The following is a 15,649-nucleotide window of genomic DNA, read 5'->3' on the forward strand; positions in this document are numbered from 1 at the left end:
GTAGTTCCAGCTACTTGGAAGGCTGAGGCAGAAGGATCGCCAGAGCCCAGCGGGTCGAGGCTGTGGTGGCCAGGAGTATGCCACTGCACTCTAGTCTGGGCAACAGAGTGAGACTCCAACTCAAAAAAAAAGTGGGGCCGGGGGAGAGCAGCACCTTGTGTTTACGGGTCTACCTGGCACACAGAAGTGGCTAATCACTATGTTGAATGATGGGCCAGTGAAACCTGCAAGCTGCTCTGTGAGGGAGGCAGTGTTGTTACATACACCGTCCTACAGATGAGGAAGAGAGGCTGTTTGAGGTGAAGCAGCTCATCCCAGACCACTCTGTCAGTGATCGGCAAAGACAACATTTGGGCTCCCTGTCAGTACATTCCACCAATTACACCAAGCCTCTGCCTTCCGCCGACATTCTCCCCTCATACTGCTGACCACAGGGCTGGGCAGCCCACATTCCTTCACTCTCCCTGGGTTCTGCCTCCTCTCTTGGAGAACACCTCCCAGCACTCAGGAATTCCATTGGCACCAGTGTTTGAGGCCAACACTAAGAGCACAAATTCCAAATGATCTTCGTTAAAACTACTACAAGTGTTCTTAGAGGACTTTGCAAAAGAGGGCTCCCTCTTCAGAAAGTCCACACCCAGGACCCGGGATTGAGCGCTATCTGATTCACCTGGTAGTGATTTCACAGCTGCGGTTGAATCTTGGCTTGGTGTCTCACCAGTTGTGGGCAAGTTACTTTACCTTTCTACACCTCAAGGTATTCATCTGTGGAGTCAGGGCAACAAGAACCCTGGGCACTTGAGAGAATTAAGTACCAGATGCTCACCACAGGCTCGGGTGTCGCATAAACACCCAGCACATGCTCATGGTAGCGTGATCGTGGCTGGGATGATCTCCCACAAAGGTCTGCAATCCTGAGGCATCTCAGGAGGAGGGTGCTCAGGAAAGAGCTGCCTCCTTCCACATCAGAGCGGGATGCTGGCACCGCAGGAGAGGTTATCCCAGGAGACAGGAGCCATGTGGCTTGCCGGGAATACACAGATCACGGTGGCAGGTCACGCACACATCAACACGCCCCCCCCCAGCCTACGCACCCACCTCCACACCAGCCCCCTCACATTCTCAGCCACGTGCCCCAGCCCACGTGCACCAGCAATGTGGTTCTCTCTGGGGCCCTGGCACCTACCAGGCCAGTACCCCTGCCCCTGCTGGAGACCCCTGCATGGTTGGAGGCTGTGCTGGTGGGTCCCCCATCTAGGCAGGTGAGCCTGCCGGGCGGGCCAAGTGTATTTGCATATAATTTGCATGTGTTGACACAGCCTTTCCCATCTCTGCACAGAGCACTTCCAAGCTAACCTGTTATTACTGTTCTTCCGAAGCTGGTACTGCCTGCCGCCCACTGCCAGCGAGTACTATGCAGGGAGGCAGGCCGGGAGCTGACTGTGTGACTGGGCAGGCCACACCAATCTCCCCAGACTTCAGGTTCTTCCACAACAGCAAGCCATAACACCACCTCCATTGGGATGATCCAAGACAGGCCCATTGCACACCAAATTGGAGTACTCACTAGAGTGTGGGGCTGTTTATTGTGACCCTAGGGACCCCAACGTCCTTCCCAGATGACATTTCTGAGTCTCACACAGTGGTTCCCCTATGTAACTAGTTATAGCAAATATATAAAGATACAAAAGGCCTAGTTAAATCTGAATTTCAAAGAAAGAATGAATACTAGTTTAGTATTAAGTATGTCCTGCACAATCTTTGGGACATGTTTATACTAAAAAAAAAAAAAAGGAAAAGGAAAAAAAATCATTGTTTACGTGAAAAATTTTCACTGGGTATCTTGCAGTTTATCTGACAGCCCTACCTGTGACCCAAGGCCCACTGGTTTCTAGTATTACCAATAATATCCTGTTTTCTCACAGTTTTTCCCTAAACTCAGAGGAACAGGGGCTCTACTTCCTAAATGTGCAGCTTCCCAATCTAGGGCAGGGAGGGCAGAGGTCACAAGTGAGGTAAACTGAGAATTGCTGAGGGGAGGCAGGGAGAGAGGGAGGGGGAGAGAACTAGAGAGAGAGAAAACATGTGTTTCCTAATTTAGTTAAAAATCTAAAATCTGTTTCTCTTTGGTTTCTGTGAGGAGCCCGGTGGTTGCCATTGCGAACGTGAGGCCACATTTCCTGTGGCAAAGGGTATGTGTGTTTTCATCAACAGTGCCTGTTTCTAGGGCTCTTCTCAGGATGTGAGGCCCATGGCAGGTCACAGAGGAAGAGGCAGGCTGTGGGGTTGGGGGCTGCTTTGGCCCCAGGTTTGGAGTGGGGCGTCTATCCCTGGGGGATCCTTGGAGAGCCTTTGCCCTGGGGTGGATAACAGCCCCTCTTCCTGCCTTTAGCTCAGTTTTCCCCGAGGACACCAGCCACCTGGAACCTTTCACAGAACACAGTTACCAGATTCCTTACTTGTGCTGAGTGGAGAGGGTGCTTAGCAGGGGGTTACAGAACTCAGGCACCTGAGCTCAAGTCCCAGCTCCCAAAGGACAAGGTTCAGGCATGAAATGTGTGCAGAGTGATTCTGCAGAGAGTATCTATGTTCTCTCCCTCTGATGGGCTGAGCCTAGGCTTCCAGAATGGATGCCAGAGATAAATGTGTACCTCACTCAGGAGTGATGATTTTCCTTCAAGATTTTTTTTTGAGGGGAAATCTCATTTTATAGAAAGATCAATGGATATGCTAATGGAGTATAATACAAAATTTTAAATGTTTAAGATAAAATGCAAAAAGGAAAATAAAGTATATGTCTCCATTTCCTCTTGCATAAATGGTGACGGGGCAGGCGGCAAACTCACAGCACCATTGTGGAGATTAAAGAAAAAAGATGCAAGAAAAGCCTTTCCTTTCCTCAGCACAGCACCAAGCCACAGTGAAATCTTTCACTGGAACTTTACCATTGAGACGGGGCCCAAAGCTTAAGATCTCTTTATCTGGGCTGGTTCATCAGACCTCCACCTGCTTAAAGAAATCACAAAGCATCAAAAGACATCTGTTTTGGGAGCACCAGAGAAAGCTAGTAGAACAGTTGATTTTTCTATGGGCATCCACTGGTCAGACCTCAAACAGAGGACAGATATCTGAAAGTCACTTGCCTTGTCTGACCTCTCAAGATAGGCACCCATTCAATATAAACCTCTGTGACCACACACGTGACCAGCCCAGAATGGAACGAGAATTTCCCTCCCAAGGGAGATGCCATTGGCTCGCTCTAACCCTCATGGCCTATGGCCAGAGCTGAACACAAGTGCTCCCAGCCCAGAGCTTACAGACTGCATCTGTTCTCCAAGGCTCAAGATACCCTGTGAAGATGTGGTCAGCCATGTCAAAAGTGCAGGGGTGTGGCCAAAAGGGCAGAACTCACCCCAGATACAAGAGTTTGAGATAGAAAGGTACAGGACTGCTGAGTCACCTGTCTGAGTGAAAGGACCCCATGACATGAGACCCAAGGTCAGCACCCTGCTTGCTCATACCTTCTGTTCTGACTCTTCCTCCTAAGAACTTCAGAAATGTCATGGTGGCCATGCTTCTCAAGGATTGAAATTTACTTTGCCAGTGGTCCTCATCTTCACCTTTATGTATTTCTCCCCTCCACAAAAAAGGTCTGTTGCGTGGCACAGACATCATGGAAACCCTTCCAGCTTGTTCCAAAGAGATCATCTGTGCCCCTGTTGGATGGACCAACCTCAAATGATTAGGAACTTGATGAAGGCTACACAAGAGCCTTGACAGGTGGTGCTGAGCAATTAGTAGTCAATGGTTCAGTCTAACTCTAGGATAGTCTAGATAGTAGGGGATATTCTGAATAATCTAAGAAAGTCCAAGGGATGTCTCTTCTAACTGGGGACCATGATGGAGTCATGCTTCTTGTGGACCTAATAATTGTTGCAAATGTACAAAAACAGCCATCCCAACAGTATGCTACCACTTGGCCTTGGGTTCCTCATTCTCAGCTCAGAAAGCGAGGTGCCATGCTTATGATAACGTCTGCACTTAAATGGCTCTTCAGACTTACAGCCTCGCCTCTGAAATATGAACAGGTTTTTTCAGGGTAATTAGCCACACATAATTTCATCCAGGAGCTGATCAACCCCAGTCACGTAATTAGTTCCTGCTAAAATATTACACTTTGTCAAAACTCTGTTGGAAGATGTTCTCTGGTTATGAAATCTACTTTGTCAAAATCAGTGTTGTTTGGCAATTAGGGTGTCTCATTCTTCTTCTTTTTGGTGGGAAAGATGCCCCCAGAGCTTTTTTTTTTTAATTCCAACTCATGATCCAACATCTCCCCGCCCCCCAATTTCAGCTAGTACAGCCTTTCCTTTTTAAAAAACAAAGCATAACAATTGCAATTCTCCCTTGGCCAGTGGCCAGACAGTCAAGAGCTGGAGCCAGAAGATTAACGGATGCCCCTGGAGAGGACAAGGTCAGAGGGAACATTCTGGACACATGTTTGTGTTGGAGACCAGACCCCAAAGGACTGAAGAGCACCCAGACATGAGGGTCAGCACCTCTGGCTTGAATGACATGCTAAGGCCCTTCAGAACCCATGTAGGAAACATGCCTGTGACATTAATTAATGCCAGGCAAAATGTAACAGCAGATCTCAGAAACTAAAAATAGATCTTTGCCAACTGATTCATCCCCTGACTGCACAGAATTCGGAGCCTTTTTATCTGCCTCTCTTCTACATGTACGTTACATTATGGCCTTTTTTTTTTTTTCTCTTTCTCTCCATCTTTGTTTGTTCTTCCTTTATGTCTCTCCTTCTTGTTGAGAGGTTTAAACCTTCCAGAAGGGATGTCCCCACGCGGCTACCCTCCGACCCACAGAAATGCTCAATAAGCAAGGAGACCATGTCTCTTCCTGGCTCCCATGGTTATAAGCCATGTCCTTTGGACTTAATATTTTCCATGCCGATGTCTCTGCCTGTTGCATCACACACAGAACTCTATCGCTTCGTTTCCGATTACAGTCCCTTCTATTTTAAACTTTGTTGATTTCTACTAGGAAGGAAGCCTATTTCATACAGATTAGCTGGACAGCTGGGTCTGATTGCTTCTGATTACTGGGCTTGGGGCCACTAGGGAAACAGGTTTCCCAAAGCCCCTTGGATGGAGAACCATTCCATTTGGCCCCAAAAGTGTGGGTCACTGCTCACTCTTAGTCGGAAATCAACAGGTCAAGCCAAAGGCAGGATCACACCTTCATCCACATCTCAGGCTTACGAGGCTGTGCTGAAAGGTGGGGGAGGGGGCCAGAAGCCCCTTGTTACAAAGGAGATCGTGGGGACCTGAGTGAGGCTTGTGTCAGAGATAACTGCGTGTACTTGGAAGGGCTCATCCACCACGCCTGCCTGATAGCATCACTCGGGAGGCTACAGACCAGGCTCAATGCTTAAGATCCCTTCATCTGGCCTTGCATCCCAGACCTCCAGGTGCATAAAGAAATCACAAAGTCCTCTCTCACCTTTCAGTGGTCAGTCCACAGGCAGGTGGGGGCTGCCGCTCTCTCCCGAAAGCCGGTGGCTCCGATGAGGCAGGAGCATTCTCCCTGCTCGTCCCATCTCTGCCTCTGCTTCTCTTTATGCCTTCTCTAGAGAAAACCGAGTGCTGGAAATTTAAAAAAAGAAAAATTGTGTGTGTAGCGGGCGGTGGGTGTCGGGGGTGGCGGGGCGGCAGGGGGGTGGCAGAGGGACACCAGGGGGTAGGTGTGCAGCCTGCCCTGGTGTGGGTTCGGGTTTAATGGCCGACGCTGGTGATACAGTTTGCCTGCCGAGGCTCTGCCACGGCAGCTCTGTGTGTGGGCGGCAGCAGCTACACGGCTGGGTTTCAAACCATTACACTGAACATTTGCAAACAGATAAAAAAACAAAACCATCCGGTACAAATGGAAACTTCTGTTTTCCTTTCTCTCTGCACTCTTTCCCCTCTCACCTCTTCTCCAAAGTTGAGAAGGAAAAGGCTGAGGGTGGGCATTTCTCCCTCGGGGCTCCCCCGGTCACATCTTTTCCAGTCATGCCACTCCCGTGGCAACTGACATGGACAGGGAAGTCAAGTCTTCAAGACTTACCCCCACAGCATTGGGGATGTCTAATCACAAGAGAAAGATTTCCCTCCTCCAGGGGCTTGATCAGAATCCAGCCACTGACAGTCATGCAGCCAAAAGAGGGTTTGGGCTTCATATCTGACCATCTCTCATCCTTCCTAGTTTCAAATCTACCTCGGAACTGGCCAACACAAAGTGGGCTGAGGCATACTTTCATATCTGGGTGACACTTTTCCCAAAGAACATCCTGTGAAAGTAGAATGAGATAGTCCAAGAAAAGAAAAGGGGTCCTGTGGTCACACTATTGTGGGAAAGGTTGCCTCCTGTACTGCACATTAGCAGGAAAAGGCCCTGAGATGTCCTACAGTAGAGAATCCCATTTTACTTTGTTGAATCCAATATTTCCAAAATGTGTGAGATGTTAAGTTGAAGGATCCCTTCCCTCATAACAACAACAGCAACATCCCAACCCTCACCTCAATGGTAACATGACCCAAATAAATTATTTTGGCCAGAAAGCAAGAGAGGGCAGAAAAGACAGATATTGGCTATAAAGTAGGTCAAAGTTTGCCATCTCAGGAAATTCTCATCTTGGTATTAATTGGTGCCACCAATGGTTGTCAGTGAACTTAAGACTGTGGTTTGACCAAGTTCATGAACAGGAACAGACATGGACGATTTCACAGAGCTGTAGGTAGCTGTCGACGTGTCTCCTTTTCTACTGCACTGGATCTCCTCGCATCTCTAGCCAGACATGGGGACAGCCTGAGTCTATCCAGGGAACTGGAAAAAGCTCCCCAGGTCACTATGGGGCAGACTTGCTGGGCTTCCCTCCCCTAGGACTCCAGACAGCTGCTGGACACTGTAACAACCCCATGCGATGTCAGAGCCTGTGCCGGGCTGTGAAACTTGGGAGGCAGAAGAGCAGATGGCGCCAAACACAGACTCCAAGGGATACATCTGCTGAGCAGAGGCGTTTACGTTGGGATGATGTCACAGGAGGAGAGGCAGGGAAGTTGACACAGGGACAAGAGAAAAGAGAATGGCCACTCTGCGTGGGGCATCATGCAGCAAGGGAAGAGCCCCCAGACCCACCACAACACACCATCTGTGGGTCTCAGGAAGCCCCTCGCTTTATCTTGGTCTCCTCACCTGAGCACAGTTTAATATGACTGCTTTCCACCAAGAGTGTGACATTGGGCAAAGTCTGGGGACATTTTTGGTTGTCAAAACTAGGGGAGGATGCTAGGCACGCAGGAGTGCAGGCCAAGGATGCTGCTGAAGACCCTATAATACAAAGGACAGCTCCCAGCATGGAGAATGATCCAGGCTTATATGTCAGTAGTATGGAAGGTGAGGAACCGAATCTCAGTGGACCCTCCTGCTTCCTTCCCTTGGTGGGGCTCAAATATGACAGTACATGCAAGAATCCCAAACACACTGGAAGATGATTATGTTACACTATTTAGTAGGAAAGATACTTCCATTTCATCTAGAAGGCATTTAATTTGTTGGGTGACAAGACAAAAACAGATGGAAAGTAAAGTAAAAACTCTTTGCTTCATACCAGAGAAAGAAAGAGAGAGAAAGAGAGCTGGCTTGCTTCATAAGCACTCCAAATTACAGGATTTTTTAAAGGAAAAAACAAGAAACAAAAAGAAAGGAAATGCCTCCTCTTGCTTAAGTAATCAGACAACTTGAACTCTGTGTGCAACAGAGTGAAATGGGTACAGAAAAGCTTTAAAAAGCTTGTGAGCACTCGGCAGATAATCATTCGTAATTAGAGCATTTTATAGAATCCATTAAAGAGGCTTTAAACAAAGCTGAAAATTATTTGTTGACCTTTCCTCTGAAGGAGGCTAACGGTCATGCTGACAACACTAATGCGTCCGGCCTAGTTGGGGATTTTCTTTTAAAGAAATCTTCAGCCTGACTTGCAGTATGATCCTCAGCACGCAGAAAATTATTAGAGGCCAAGAAAATAGGAAAGAAAAGGTGAAATTTAAAATGATGCTTGAGCCAGCTGCCTTGCCTTCAAGAAGAAAACCTGGCCATGTTTCAGTTTGGCCTCTCACCTCCATGTGGGACTTGTCAGGCACAATTCAGAGTCTGGGCTCAGGAAATGATTTTCTCTTCCACGGTGAAGTCCTAGGTAGGTGTGAACTATGGAAAGTCAGGTGGGGCTGGGCCTGCCATAGCTGGGATGAGGGTGGGTGCCAGCTCAGGAGAGAAAAAAGAGAGGACATGTGTGAGGAAGCAAACTCACAGACCACCGTCCCCTCAACAAGGCCTTTGAGAAAGGACCACCAGCCATGTTCCTGACAAGGACTCTGAGCAGGGCTCGCACTAGCCAGTGGGTGGCTTTCTCTGAGCATCAGCATGGAGAACAAGACCTGCCCGCTGGACCTAACTCTCCTGTGCCTTCTCCTCCCACAAGCTCTTCGCCAGACCCTCTTCGCCAGCAAAATGGCGAGGAAGAAAAACAAAAGCACAGCCCCCTGCCTTCATAGATTCATAGTTGGGGTAAAAAGACAAAAATGTGAAAATGCTCAAAAACATCCAATTCATTCAGTGGCTGGGAATTTGAGCCTCCACAATGTACTAGGCGCTATCTGAGGAAGGAAAACATGGGTAGGAAAATTATTATCGAAAGACACAATGAAAACAGAAAAGTACTAGCAAATTCTAACTGGAGTGTTTTGTTCATCAACTGCTTCAAAGTCGAGGCCACTTCTCTTTGTTAAAAGGGGTTATGAAGGGCCAGGTGTTAACAACCTCCTGGTCTCGGCTGAGATCATTGGAAAGGAAAAAGCTTGCCCACCCTGCCATGCGTTGTGATTTGACGCCAGATTCCGTGTACCCTAAGGACATCGTGCGCTCCACCACAGCTGCAAATCCCAAGCTTAGGACACATTACCTTAAGTACTGAGAGGGCGTTGAAGAGGAAAGGGGCACAGCTGACTTCCCGTGGGCATCAGGCTCTTCACGGAGGGAAGAAGGCTGTTCAGGACCTAGGACAGCGCCCGGGCCCATTTTCCAGTTCTCAGTCCTTCCCAGCCTGCTTCCAGGTGCGTTTCTCTGCGCGAGCATTTCTCATCACCGGGAATCGGTCACTCTCTCCGTGGGCGACACCCGCTTTCTGCACGCTCGCCCACTGTGCTCTGCTTCAGGCCTCCACCTATTCCCACTGCTAACTACTGACCCTTTCCACTCACAACTCAACTGTACCCAGTGGTTGGTTCAGTTAGTCTATATGCAGCCTACCAGTTGGGCAGAGTTTGCCCTCTGGGCCAGTCGGTCTGCTGCAAGTCATCCATAGAGCACTGCTGTGGGACCAGACAGCTGCCACTGAGCCAGCACTGAACAAGAGGTCAGAACCACACAGGGTTCCCCAGAGCTATACAGTCAGTAGTGCCCTGCAGAGTGTCCTTCCCAACGCTGGTGCTGGGAGATGACTTGCCAGGCCAATCCAGTGGTTCACAAGATCATTTCACGTGGTTCACAGATGAATTTTTTGAACTCGAGTAGTTATATTTTTATTTTAATGTTACTTTGACAGTTCAGCTCCAACTGACATCTCAAATTCATGTGCTTTTCTTTTAAATAAAATTGCAATTTTAATATTTAATAATATTTAAATAATATTTTTCTTCAATTTAAAGAAAAATATTAATTTTATTCTAAAATTTACGTGGAATGGCAAAGGAACTAGAATACTTCAAATAATTTTGAAAAATAAAAATAAGTTAGAGAAATCACACTACCTAATTTTAAGACTCACTATATAGCAACAGTAATCCAGAGAGTGCATTATTGACAGAGATAAACATCTAGATCAATAGAAACAGAATATAGAACCCAGAAATAGATTCACACACATATGTTTGACTGATTTTGACAAGAGTTCAAAAGCAACTTAATGGAGGAAGAAGAATCTTTTCACCAAATGATGCTGGAGCAATTAGACTCTATAGGGGAAAAAAAGAATGAAAGAGAGCAAGAGAAGAAAAATATATACTTTTTTTTTTTTGAGTTGGAGTCTCACTCTGTCGCCCAGACTAGAGTGCAGTGGCTGCTCCCGGCCACCGCAGCCTCGACCTGCTGGGCTCCGGCGATCCTTCCGCCTCAGCCTTCCAAGTAGCTGGAACTACAGGCGCGCGCTACCATACCTGGCTAATTTTTTATTTATTGCAGAGATGAGGTCTCACCAAGTTGCCCAGGCAGGTCTCAAACCCGCAGGCTCAGGTAATCCACTCACCTCAGCCTCCCAAAGTCGCGGGATTACAGGCTGAGCCACTGAGCCCGGCTGAAAAATATATTCTAAATCTCACATCTTATACAAAAAGTAACTCAAGTGGGTCATGGATTTAAATGTAAAGCTATAAAGGCTTTAAAGAAAAAAAAGCTTTGAGCCCTAAGGCCAAGGTATAATTCTTAGATAGCACACCAGAAATACAATTGATAAAGGGAGGGGAAAAAATCAATAAATTAGGCTTTAGTAAAATTAAAAACTTTTGCTCTACCAGAAACTCTGTTAAAGAGGTGAAAAACAAGATTTAAATGGGAAGAAATATATGCAAACCACTTATCTGACAAAGGGCTAATATCCAGAATATTGTAAAGAATTTTCCAGACTCAGCAGTTGCGTGCACACACACACACACACACACACACACACACACACACACTCCAATTTAAAAATGGGCAGCAGACATACCCCCAAAGAGACAGACAGAAGGTCAACAAGGACATGAGATATTCAACATCATTAGCCATCAGGAAAATACAAATTAAAACCATGATGAGATATCACTACACACTTATCAAAATAGCTAAAAGTAAAAATGCCAACACTACCAAATGCTGGCAAAGATGTGGAGAAACTGGTCCACCCACACACACATCACTGCTGAAACTGTAAAATGGGACAGACACTCTGTAAAACAATTTGGCAGTTTCTTATGATATCAAACATGCACTTATCAGTTAACCCAACAATTGCACTCTTGGGTGCATATTCTAGAGAAGTAAAATATGTTTTCCTGTACAAAACTGTATATGAATAGTTAGAGGTACTTTATTTGCAGTAATTTTAAAAAACACTAGAAACAATCCAAATGACCTTCAACAGGTAAGTGATTAAACAGGCTGTGGTACATCCATACCATGGAATATTATTCACCAATCAAAAGAAATGAGCTACTGATACACCCAGCAAGTTGAGGAACCTCAAGCCTGAGAGAGAAAAAAGCAATCTTGTATACTACATGAGTCAACATATAAAACATTCTCAAGATGACAAAATTACAGAGATGGAGAAAGAACTAGTAGTGCTGGGGGTTAGAGATGGTGAGTGGGCTGTGACAGGCAACAGCCTCATGGGGCTGGGCAGTTTTGTCACTTGATAGAGTTGAGGGTTACCTGTATCCATACAGGTGAAAAAATTGCATAAATCTGTGCACATACACACACACAAATGAATGCATGTGAAAACTAGTGAAATCTGAATAAGATCTGTAGCATTGTATGGTACTAATGTCAATTTCACACTTTTGATATTATAGTGCAATTAAGATGTTACCATTAGGGGAAACTGGGTGAAGAGTCTCTGGGACCTCTCTAAACTATTTTTGAAACTTCCTGTGAGTCTATAATTATTGAAAAATAAAAGATTTAAAAAACAAAGAATATTAACTAAATAATAGAACAGGTGATTCATGAATTCAGAAAAAATTGTGATATGGTTCATATACATGATAGAATATTGCGCAGTCATAAAGAAGCACAAATATATGGACTTCACAGAAACTTGGATGGATTTAGAGTCTATAATACTTAGTGATCTATCACAGAAACAAAGAACTGAGTACCACATGTTCTCACTCATAAGCAGACCCTGAACATTTACCGTAATACTGTAAGAAAGGATTGGCAGTAGCAGGATACAGCCTGGGTGGGGGGAGGGGGACACATAACATCAGTAAGGGCACCTGATCTCAAACCAGAAAAAGTGGGGACCAAAGGGAGGGCCAAACTTTACCTATTCAATGTCCACTTTTATACCTAATCCTGAATTTCACCCCACATCTTTAAAATTATATATATATGTATGTATGTATGTATTTGTGATGGTGAAACTGACATGTCTAAGTTCTGAGGACTGTTCTTCCATGTAGCAGAGGACCCAGTAGTCCCAACTAAGAGCAGACTGTCTGAGCATCAAAGCCTTATGCATCTAGTGCATTTGCTAGAAGCAAAACTCTGGCTCTTCTCCAGTCCTGGTCTGGTCAAATTTAAAATCCCAGTAGCCTCTGGGTCCAAATGAACCAGTTTTCTAGATGGCCAGAGGCCTTATTTAAACTCAGCTGAAATGGAATTGAATGACACAGCAGATGTCTTTGAGATAAGAGCAGCCTCCAACAGAAATATCAAATTTCATCAGCTCTAAGACACACAATTGCAAGAAGCACCATTATTTTTTGTTCCACTCTGAAAGAAAAATATGCTGCCAATTAAACCATGACACAATGCTTTCTTATCACTTGAAATTTTTAATTTTACTTATTGAAAGAGTTCTTTGAGACTTAATTAGACAGATTTTTATCATGTATTACTATTGTGCATACATAAAAATGAAAACACGAGTAAAATAAATTGGTTGTTATTCCTCAAACTACCTTACATGGAGTCCAACTCCTCTAAATCACTGTTCAGCTCAGACTGGTTGATGTCTGAGGTTTTTCCACACTCTGCCATCCCCATACATTTATCCAGAAGCATTGGTGGTGTGACTTTTCTTCAACGAATCCAGGCAAGGATGAAAAGTCATGAGTGCTGGGCTTTAAGTAGACTTTTAAATTGCATGAACTTTTTTTGCTCTAGGTTCTACTTCAGCAACATTGCTAAATATGTATGATTTGTCCCAGAACTCCAGTCCATCCCTACAACCATGACTTTCATGGGAGTTAAAAGAGACCTCCATTGTTTAAGCTTGGGCTCTCTTCCAGTGCACTTACACTGGTCAGTTGTATGTTAGTTACATGTGTTCACTGCAGAATGGACTCTCAGGTTTGGGCGCTGGTCATTTGGACGTTCACACATGCTCAGGCCATTTACCGGTGTCATGGCCTAAATAGCGCACTGCAGGCTCTAATAACTGTCCTGATTTATGAAAAGCAAAAGTGTGAAAACATGTGCATCTTAGCAGGTGGAGTGAAAAAAAAGAATGGAAAATAAAATTTTGTAAAGAAGTGTTCATCTTAGAGATAATGAAATACAATAAGTGGACAAATAAAATGTCAGATGGCAATAATGGCTATAAAGAAAATAAGGCAGGAAATAAAATCGAGAGTAACTCCAAGAAGGTGGATAGAGAGAACTTTTCTGAGAAGGGGACTTGAAAATAATGAGAAATGAGGTGCCAAAGGAATATCAGAGAGAACGTGTCTCTGATTCTATCCATCAGGGTCGGTTAGCTCAAACTGCAGAACCAAGCAACCCCAAGTCTCCTAGTGTAAAGCAATAAATATTCATTTCTAATATTTGTAATTAATATTTTACATCCATAAGCAGGCAAATTGAAGTATTTTCCAAAGTTCAAGACCCCAGATTGATGGAGAAGTCACTGTCTGCAATTTCTCCAGTTGCCATGGCAAAATCAAGGGGCAAATTTCCAGGACTAAAAGCTTTTGCCCAAAAATGTCATGTGTCCCTCTGCCCACATTACCTTAATTACTAGGGAGACTTACTTTGAGGGGATGAGGAGTATCATGCAATCTATCATATACTTGTGAGAAGAAATACAAATATTTGGTGCACAGCATTTACAATGACCACACAAGCAGAGAAGAGTAAGCCTGATTGCAGTGAGGTGCAGACTTGCACAGAGGTCAGGAAACAGGACTGAAGAATGGGGGAAGAGGGGACCAATGGCAGAGAAAGACAGTACTCTAGAAAATGAGGAAACCCCTCAGCACCCTGAGAAGTGGGGAGACTACCAGTAACTCAGAAAGTGAGGAGATTCACTTTCTAGAGTGCTAGAAAGTGAGGAGATCGTCAGCACCCCAGAAAGTGAATAAACCCATTGACATCCTGAAAAGTGGAAAGACCTGTCAGCACTTTGAAAATTAAAGAGACCCATTATCACCCTTAAAAGTGAGCATACAAGCTGGGCTCGGTGGCTCAGCCTGTAATCCTGTGCCTTTGGGAGGCTGAGGTGAGTGGATTGCCTGAGCCCACGGGTTCAAGACCCGCCTGGGCAGTGAGACCTCATCTCTACAATAAATTAAAAAATCAGCTGGGCATGGTAGCGTGCGCCTATGATTCCAGCTACTTGGAAGGCTGAGGAGGAAGGATCGCCAGAGCCCAACAGGTCGAGGCTGTGGTGACTGGAAACGGCCACTACACTCCAGTCTGGGTGACAGAGTGAGACTCCAACTCAAACAAAAAAAGTGAGCATACACATCAATACCCTAGAAACTGGAGAATTCATCAGCCTCCTAAAAATTGAAGAGACTCGTTAGCACTCTGCAGAATGGGGAGCCCATAGGCACTCTAAAAGTGACCCATCTGCACCCAGGAAAGCAGAAAGACCTGTCCTAAAGCCTAGTCATGCCCCAGAAGCCACAATGTCATCCTTACTATGACCTCAAAAGCCTGCAGGCAGAATCCAACCATTAATTGTGTAATGAGGTGGTTGAATTACACCTAATTTCCACAAATGCTTTTGTTGAACAAACATTGCAGAGCCAGAATGTGGTTTTCAATCATTTAATTAGTCTTCCAAAATGTTCAAAAATCAGTGTTAATCACAGTTTTAAAATAATACATTTAATGTGTCCCTAAATACATCACTGTGCCTCAGCACTATTCCTGCAATTAAATATGTTGAGTAATTCATACACATTTAATACCTGGTGCTTGGGATTTTGAGAATAATGCATTGCTGAAAGCAAGTACCCAATGGGTAAGTTCCAAAGGGCCTCAGCAATTTTCTCTAGGATGGCCAGAAAGAAAGAGATCATGATCTTGGAATTGGGGGTGGATGCAGAGTTGATACAGGCATTAAAAATGGGCTTGGGATGTGATGCAGGGCCAGAGCAGGCCTATCACAGAGTGACACAGCTGTGTCCCAGCAACCCTATGGGCACCATTGGGTCTCTCCACCCAATGCTGGTTGCTGTCCATGCTCTGTTGGCACCACTCCCACCTGCCTGGAGTCTCTGCCTAGATGTGTCCATGATGGTGATGCTGCTGAAAACCAAAGGTTAAAAACTGCAGGTTGACTGTGCCTTTGCAACTCCTACTCCACACAATAATCCTGCACCTACATCAGCTGAACAGCTGGGGAACTAAAGGAAACTCTCCCGGGGTGGGGGGGGGGAACTAAAAAAAAAGCATCTGAAAGTGTAGAAGTGATAATAGGGATGCCATTTAATGCTACCATAATTTGTTTCCATTAATAACAAAGTGGAGGAGATTTACCAGATAAATCTCCCAGGAATAACCAAATCCCATCACATTCTAACTGAGTATGTTCATTAGTCAGGAATGT

The sequence above is a fragment of the Carlito syrichta genome, unplaced genomic scaffold, assembly GCF_000164805.1.
Source record: "Carlito syrichta isolate Samal-C Ts95f unplaced genomic scaffold, Tarsius_syrichta-2.0.1 Scaffold309702, whole genome shotgun sequence".
Classification (NCBI taxonomy): Eukaryota; Metazoa; Chordata; class Mammalia; order Primates; family Tarsiidae; genus Carlito; species Carlito syrichta.